The following is an 8,899-nucleotide window of genomic DNA, read 5'->3' on the forward strand; positions in this document are numbered from 1 at the left end:
AGGGAAGGGACTGGTCAGTACCAGAACCAGCACATCTGGACACATGGGTGATCTGACCTTGAAAGAGTTAAGCAGCATGTGGAGAAAAGAACCTACCTCTGAAGAGTGGTGTACAAAAGCTTTTAAAAATTCCTTCCAGATTATTTTTTTCCTAACTTGTGATGATGTTTGTGACAAGCACATCTCAGTGGAAAGACTCCATAAGACATGGTAAGCACATCTGTGATAAATGCTGCCTGAAGGGCAGAAGAGACCAATCTGCCATGAGAAAGAAAAAAAAAGTGAGAAGTGGTGAAATACCTGGGAATAATTCAGTTTAGTGTAAGAGGGTTGAGAGAGCAAGGGTAGTTCTGGATTTTTATACTTGAATGCAGAAGTTTGCAAGCAGTTTTTAATCTCTTGGGACCACCTCTCCAGTCAAGCTGGGAGTCATTTGAAAAGCTGGTTTTGAGACAATTCTTTCAGCATTGGTGTCTTCGTACCACACAGGGAGAAAAAAATAACAGAGATTGTCTTTGATACAGTGATCATCTTTGCTCAGTGCCAATGCTGTTGTTTTCAACATTTTCAGCTCTTAGTTTCTACTGCAATTTTTTCACCACCCCTCTAACATTTCCCCTTCAATTCACTGCTCTCTGCCTTCACCCCACTCCCCAAGCTCTGTGTCTGGACTGCAAGCTACACCAGGTAGATGTTGAATTTGCCTGTTTAGGAGCCTTATATTCTGGGGAGATTCTAGAAACACCCCACAGGACTAATTTGGTTGACACAGCTTAGTCTAATTCCTGTTTCTAAGTGAACACACTTAGAAACACTGGTACTTTTAGGCCTAGAAAAGGTGATCATTTACAAATCTGAGCAACTATTTTTCTGTACAAGAAGGAGGAGCCAGGGAACTCCAGTCAGTCAACCTCACCTCCAGCCTTGCTAAGGCAGATAATACCATTCACCATCTCCAGGCATAAGAAGGACAAGAAAGTCACTGGGAGTGGCTTCACCAAGGGGAAGGCATGGTTGAACTTCTGTGATGAAATGACTGGCCTGGTAGGTGAGGGGAGAGCAGTGGACATTGCCTGGACTAAAGTAAGGCTTTTGACACTCTCCTTATCATCAAGTTGGTAAAGTGTGGATTGGATGAGCAGTGGGGTGCACCAAAATCCTGCTGAACAGTCTGGCCTGAAGGATGGTTGTCAGTGACATGAAGTGAGGGTGGCCAGAGAAGGCCCAGGGGTCTCAGTGGGTGCTGAGTTGAAGATAAGGCAGCAACATGCCCTTCAGCAGAAGCAGCTAAAGGTACCCTGGGCTGGAAAAAGCATTGCCAGCAGGTGGAGGGAGGTGATCCTTCCTTCCACTCTCCTCAGAACCAGGCAAGCTGGAGAGACTTCAGCAAAAGGCCATGGCAAGGATGTTTAAGGAACTGGAGCATTTCTTCTGTGGGGAAAGACTGAGAGAGATGGGACTGTTCAGCCTGGAGATAAGAAGGCTCAGAGGGGATCTCATCAATGTATATAAATACCCAAAGGGAGGGTGAAAAGAGGACAGGGCCAGGCTCCTCTCAGTGATGTCCAGTGACAGGACCAGAGGCAGTGGCACAAACAAACACAGGAGGTTCTGCCTCAGTAGCAGGAAATGCTTTTTCACTGTGGGGGTGACAGAGCACTGGCACAGCTTGCCCAGGGATGTTGTGGAGTCTCCATCCCTGGAGATATTCAGGAGTTGCCTGGACATGGTCCTGAACACCTGGCTCTAAGTGATCCTGCTTGAGCAGAGGGCTTGGACCAAATGACATCCATGTGCCCTCCAACCTCAACCATTCTGTGATTCTGTGGTTTGAGCTGCTGGCCAGGAGCTTCTCAAGAGCATTTCATAATTCCAAAGGCTTCAGTGTTTGGTGTGTTCAGATATTGCACATCACCAACATGGCTTCCAGCTGGGGGTGCTGATGTGGCACTTCATTTGCAGTAGACTGTTCATCTGATAGAAAATTGTCCAGTCATGGTTTGAGCTGCTCCGATCTCCCAGTGTGGGTTTGATATTCTAGTTAAGGTGATCTTTGGATTGGCTGATTTGAGTGAGACAGCTCTGCCTGGAGAGGTGGAACCAGAGGGGTTATGAGACTCAGATAAATTCAGCCATAATATCCTGTGAAAGATCCAGCTCTGACCAACAGACCTGCTCCTCTTGAATGTCAAGATAAATCTCAGTTTCTCCCTGACCCTGAAAGTGACAGAATAAAAAATCATGGCTCTTTCTAAATGTTACTAATTCATGGCACCAAGAATTAAGTGCCTGGTATTGAAATGGGGATATCTAGCACATCCTCTTCCTCTGTAACAGGACACAGGACCACCCCAATGATTTACACTGAGTTTTCAGTATCAGCCTCAGGAACACTTCACGTGTCATGGAGCTATGGCCCTAGGTTTTCTGCAGACTCATATCTGCCTTAATTACTTTAATTCCTTATTTTTGAGAGTCTCCTTCCCCATCACATCACCTGCAACCCTGTCTGTGTTGTTGTATGAAAGTACACAGTTTCCAGAGATTAAGATAGTTCCTCAGGAGAAAGGCACAGCTACAGCAAATTGGCACATATGGGCTGTTTCTAAAGTTGCTTCCAGTAATTTTGCAGCTGTTTACATGGCACCTTGGTTCAGTCCAGAAAGCACCAGTACTAATTCTAGTCCTTGGGAAAAAATTACAAAAGAGGTGAGTGATTTGCCATCTCATGCTTTCTTCATCCTAAACCACCTGTTTAAATTCATCAGAGCACCACCAAGCAGCTTTGTGAATTTAAGCCTTTCTACTGAAAGTCAAACAAAATTGCTAAAGGACTTAAAACCCTGAAATTTTGACTTTACAGTCATTATTTTGGCTGCTGTTTTCCATATGCCTACCCTGTTGAGGGAGGATCTCTGGAAGCTTCTGCACCTTGTGTTGAGAATAAGAAATTATTTTGGTGGAAGAGGTTACAAAGGTGCATACAGGAGAAATTTGTTCTGGTCTGGTGTGAATATCCTCCATTTAAAGGTTCTGGTTGACCTCTGTGACTGAGACTCAAAATATGCACTGGTGGCTTCCCATTTGTGCACTCAGAGGAGGTAGAACCAAGAGGACAGCATGGATGGCATGGCCAAGGGCAGAAAACAGGCAGGCAGGGGTTCAGCTATTCATTTTCTAATGTTTTTTCTCTAGCTTTCATTTGAGCTAAGACTCACAGGAGTCTTCATCCTGTTGCCAGTGCAGCAGATTTCCAATCCACTGTAGCTGTCACATAAAAAAACCCAAGAACTATAGAGTTTGAAAAAGAGTATGAGAAAGCAATTCTGTGCCCTTGAGAGGCATAAATGGCAGCTGATCAGAGAGGGACAGCAAGGACTCTCAGCACAGGCTCCTTCTACAAAGGCTCACAGATGGTCCTACCCTGAGCCACCCCTCCAGCCATGGACAAGCACACACCCCAGTGGGCTGCACTGCATGAGAAAGGTTAAATCCATCAGGTCTTTGTGGTGACCACGTTCTGTCCCCAGCAGGAAGGATCTGCTCAGTTCTGGGGCAAGCTCTGGCTGTGGGCAGATGTCCCTCAGCCAGGCAGCACAGCAGGGAAGGTGGCTGTGGTGGCAGTGGCTGCTCCCCTGCCAGCTGTAGAGCTTCTTCAGGTCTCTGATCTGCAAACCACCTTCAGTGCCTCTGGATTTGCCCATGCACTCTTCCAGAGTGTGGCTGCATGGGGCAGAGGTGAGCAGAGCCATGGCAGATCCAAGGGCCAGGAGGGACAGCAGCCACAGGGTGCAAGCTCTAACTTCCCCATTTGTCCCAGCTGCCTGCAGAGCGTGGCATGGCAGCCAAAACCACCCAGGGATGTGCTTTGCCCAGCACTGTCCCCCACCAGCACAGGAATTCCTTCAGGAAACATCTCTGTCCCCAAAGAGCCAGACCCAACCCCTGCCCTGCTTGTGCCCAGGGCTCACCTTGAATCAAACCAGGGAGAGGTTTGGTGATCCTGGCTCAGGCTGGGGCAGATCCTCCCGTCCTTATTCACTGTCAGCTGTGCTGTAGGCATTTACAGACACACAGGAATCAATGGGATAATGGATACTAATTAGTGGCAAGCCAGAGTAGGAGAATCTGGCAAAACATCTGTCCTTGCCCCAGGAGTGGGAGTTCCTCAGGTCCCTGCCATTGTCACACAGTTTGGGGGGCTCTCACGAGCCTGTGGAAAGCCAGATTTTGAATATTTACAAGCAGCATAAAAATTGGCCCCAAAAATCACTTTCTCATCAGTTTCACTAAGCTCTAATTATAATGTAAATTGCAAAATTGGAAGGAATTCAGAGACGAGCAACAAATACGACTAAGGGGATTGGAGGATTGATTTATGAGAAAAGATTAAAAGACCTAAGAATTATGCACTTTGACTAAATGATGACCGTGGGCCTGATCTTGCAAACTTTTCCCAGAGATGGCTCTCCACATTAAAGAGCAAGTATGATTTTAAAATATCTACCCTGTCCTCCAGTGAGAAGTTCTGCAAATCAGTATTCCAGCCTAAGACAGAGGGGAGCATTAGTTTTCATCATGCAGATAAGAAAGTAAAAAATTCTAGTACAAAGCTCAAAGATCGTTTTCATTTTTGGGGGGTGTTATATGTGAAAAAAAAAATTCTGAATTTATTTGCATCGGAAAGAAATGGGAGGTATTTGAATACTTGAGGTCTGAAAGTGACCAGTGTTACAGGACTGATAGAAAAATGATGCTTTTCACATGCTAGCCTGTAAAATGTCTTTATTTGTACCTTTCTGAACTGATGAATTGCGCATTTGTATGAGCTCTGCACAGCTTTTAGTGCTTTTGAGGATCTGTTAAGCTGTAGAAAACATTATAGAAATGTCACAGGACCAAGCAATTCAAATGACAGAAGAAAGCAATAGGAAATGAGAGATGCAGCACCTCACAAGGAAATACAACACCAAGTCCTAAACTGTCTTCTTGCACAGCCATGGCATGGCTGTGTTTGAAAAACCAAGGTACAGCAGTTTATCACTTACCAAAGCATGGTTTCAATACTGTTTTAATAATCATCACAAGATGAAATAAAGAAGATTTATCATGATTGGCAAGGAGGTCTTCCTAAAGAAAAAAATAGGTAGTATTTTCCTTAAAGATGGATTGAAATATTTTACTTCAGAAAAAGCAACTTTCTCTTTGTTAAATTTGGGGAACATCAGGACCTTCAACTTATTTTCAACAGATATGGCTGGTATGGCCATAAAAAACTTCAACAGGTTTTTCTCAGTTAAAAATGAGTGCACTATTTTATAAAGCAGAATTTTTTTTTAAATGCCAGGTGAATCAGAATCGAAACCAACATTGACTGAAAAGGTAAGGAAATCAGAAGCAAACCCAAAACTCATATGGATCAAAACGTAGTAAAAAGAGGGGAAGAAACCCCACAAAAAAACCAAGAAAAAATTTTGTGTTTTGGCTCAACCTAAGCAAAATTCCACTCATTTTTTACCTGTCTGTCCATCTCTAAAATGCATCACTCATCAGGCTCTTGCCTTGGGTAGCTAATGGACATGGACACAGATTCAGTGCATGACTGGCTCTGCAAAATAGGGTGCATGTAAAAAATGCCTCCAATCTTGACACAGCAACTGAAAATCCTCACAGTGCTGCTCCCTAAACCAAACCTGGCCCAGAGAGATATGTCTGAGTCCACGTTGTGATGGAGAAAGCAAGTTCCCAGCACCTCCAGGAACAACCTCAGTGATTCAACAGATTTGTATTTATATCAGCAAGCAGAGAAGAAGTAATGCCTACTTCAGAGGCCCTGGAGCAAAGAAAAAACCCCACATTATCTTTCCAAAAACCTCATAGCTGCTTATCTGAAGCAGTTCATGACAGTGAAAGAGGTGGATAAATGTGTCATGTAATGCTGCAATGAGATGTTTAAAGGCAGGCATGATTTCACTTAGGCAAGCAAGGGAAGGGTGAGTCAGCAGAGGATTTTGTAAGAGAGATCCACAGCTGGCTCCAGCGTGGTGGCTCCAGCAAGGCAGGCTGGCTGCTGGGCTGGGATGGTGCCAGCTGTGACCCTGACCTGCCAGGACAGTCACCAAGGCCAACAGGGAGAAAAGCAACACCTGAGGAAAACTGCTGGGGCAGGGAAGGCAAATGCCATGGGAGAAAGCCACCAAAAAGTCTTTCTAAACCAGGGTAGGTCCACCATGGTCTTCATCCTCCCTCCTATGGCTGCTCCCTATTGCACTGCCCTGATTCCCACAAAAATTCCGCTCATGGAGGAAGAGGAGGATGAAGAGGAAGAGGGAGAGAAAGGCTCCAGGAGGCCTGGGAGCTGATGCTCTCCTTCCCAGCTCCTCTTTCACGTGTCTGGGTCCCCCTTCCCCAAGGGGACAGGGCTGATGACCTGCTGGTGCCAGCACTTTCCCACCCACCACAGTGCCTGGCTGGAGCCAGCTGCTCCAGAACTGCCTGGGAACCATGGCACAGCAGCCCTGTCCATCCCCCAGGCAGTGCTGACACAGCCCATGGAGGAATCCCACCCAGGAACCCACCTGCAGGGAATGATGCTATGACACAGGAGCAGGTGAGGTCTGAGAGTTCCAAACGAAGGGAAGGTAGGTGTCCTTCCCTCCCCTCCAAAGCTGGGGACATCAGGGCCTCCTCCTTCTGTGCCTGTGCTGCAGGAGGAAGCAGGAACATCCAGGAAGGAGCCATCAGGGGAGGCTTAAAATACTTTGCAAGTTCGTTGATTTTTCAGACGGCTGGAACCGAGCACAGCCTCTGCTCCATGGAGGGAGGTGATGGAAGGAGGAACTGAGAGGCACAAGCTCTACAGACCATGGAATTCTGCCTGTGGTCTGCAAACCAAAGCTTCACCAGTTTTTTTTTCCTGCTCACCATCCCTTATTCACATGCCTCTGGCATAAATATCCTGCACAAGTGTGCTCTGACATCTACCAAACACTGAGCATCGCCTCAGCCAGCCCCAGGACACGCATGAGGTAACACCAAAACACCTTCAGGGAGAGAAAAGGAAGTAGTGAATAGGGGAGGGTGAGCAAGATAAAAAACTGGATGAAGCTTCAAAAAACTGTGGATTTATTCACAAAATTTGGAGGGTTTATCAACCCTAATTTGTATAATAAGCCGTGCTTTCAAGTATATATTTTGCCATGTGAACTCTTATAGGTTTTCATGTCTTAGTCTGATATTGCTGTTCTACTTGATATTTCCTCCGGTTATTCCTGCACAGGTTGCATTCACCATTGCATTTCTTTCTCTTTTTTTTTTTTTTTTCCCCTTGCAAGAAACTCATAATCAGCCTCCCTGAAAAACTCTGCAGTTCAAGAGTGCCATCTTGAGGCTTCCTACGTATAAGGACTTTGTGCTGAATGAACCTCGGGTATTCAGGGAGTTATTTACATTTAAAATATCATTTAAAAAAGGCATGAGCATGTGTACAGAGGGGCAGTTAATTTCTGCTGTGTATTACCTGGAGTTAAGGGATCCAGCCAACAGAAATGTCACCCACAGTCAAGATTTTCAAAAGCAAACAACCCTAGTGAGCGCTCTGCTTTGGGATATTCTATTTGAAATGCCTCAGGAGATACCTGTTGTTCAGACTTGCTCAGTTCCAGCCTTCTGAAAAATCAATGAACTTGCAAAGTATTTTAAGCCAGGTACTGAAAAGGAATATTTATAATTTTTTTTTTCCTATAAGATGCATGTTTGTATGTTTAATTTGAGTTAAAGGCAAATTCGGAGGGAAAATAATGGCTTTCAAAACTATTTTAAGTCTACATGGGGAGAATATTGCTTTAGATATTCCCATGCTTTAAAATAAAGCAGAAACCTTCATGCTTTGGAGTATAAGCTATGGGGTTATTATAAAATCTTTCTCCTTCCACAGCATAGTCCAGACATCAGTAATTTATCCCTGCAGGAGAGCAAATGGGTAGATTGCTACAACAAATCGTGCACAGGTTGAGAATTTACCACTGAAAGTGGGATGTTGCTTTTCATTCTTCCTGCTGTAGCTGCCAGGTGGCTTTGGGCTTGGGAAAAGGATGTGTGCCAGCACGTTCACAATGAAGTGCCCTAAGGATGAGGCACCACAGGAAACCAGAGACCCTCAAAAATATGCATTGTTAGCACCATAAATAACCCTGTGTTTCCTTGTGATATTTTTCATTTGGAAGCCGAGCAGAAATGTAAATCTTTCTGAAAGGATTGCCCATGATGTATATCCCCTGTGGTCACCAATTGTTGTGGTTTTGAGGGTCCCCAGGACGAGGTGAGAGATGAGAATTGACTCCAAGTTCTCAGAAGGCTGATTATGTTATGTTATGTATGTTATGTTATGTTATGTTATGTTATGTTATGTTATGTTATGTTATGTTATGTTATGTTATGTTATGTTATATTCTACTCTATTATATTATATTATAATGATATACTAAAACTATACTAAAGAAAGAGAAAGGAGACATCACAAAGCTAGACAAGAATGAATAATAAAAACTCGTGACTGACCAGAGTCCCAACACACCTGGACTGAGATTGGTCATTAATTAAAAACAATTCATAGGGAACCAATCAAAGATGCACCTGTGGGTAAGCAACCTCCAAACCACACTCCAAGCCATCAGATAATTATTGTTTACATTTCTTTTCTGAGGCTTCTCAGCTTCTCAGGAGAAAAATCCTGGTGAAAAGGTTTTTCATAAAATATCATGGTGGCAATCCCCCAGTTGTCAGCGCTGTCAAAGTTGCACAAGTGTGCTCCTTTTGGTATTTTTACATGAATTTTAGATTTCATTCGATGGGAAGTCATAAAACTGTGAATTTGACTGAAGTCCAGATGAAAAGCAAT

General features: G+C 44.4%; 1 protein-coding gene across 1 annotated transcript in view; it reads left to right on the top strand.

Moving 5' to 3' along the window:
• The window catches only part of LOC139591560 (pulmonary surfactant-associated protein D-like), a 214,072-nt gene extending 205,500 nt beyond the window's left edge, over nucleotides 1–8,572 (top strand). Inside the window, exon 3 of the mRNA XM_071430250.1 lies at nucleotides 5,348–8,572. The gene's annotated coding sequence lies outside the window, so the exon portion shown is untranslated. The remainder of the gene's footprint in view (nucleotides 1–5,347) is intronic.
• The last annotated feature ends 327 nt before the right edge of the window (nucleotides 8,573–8,899 follow it).

This window comes from Agelaius tricolor, unplaced genomic scaffold (genome assembly GCF_023055355.1).
Source record: "Agelaius tricolor isolate 1412-34295 unplaced genomic scaffold, bAgeTri1.0.p SCAF_7, whole genome shotgun sequence".
NCBI classification, from domain to species: domain Eukaryota; kingdom Metazoa; phylum Chordata; class Aves; order Passeriformes; family Icteridae; genus Agelaius; species Agelaius tricolor.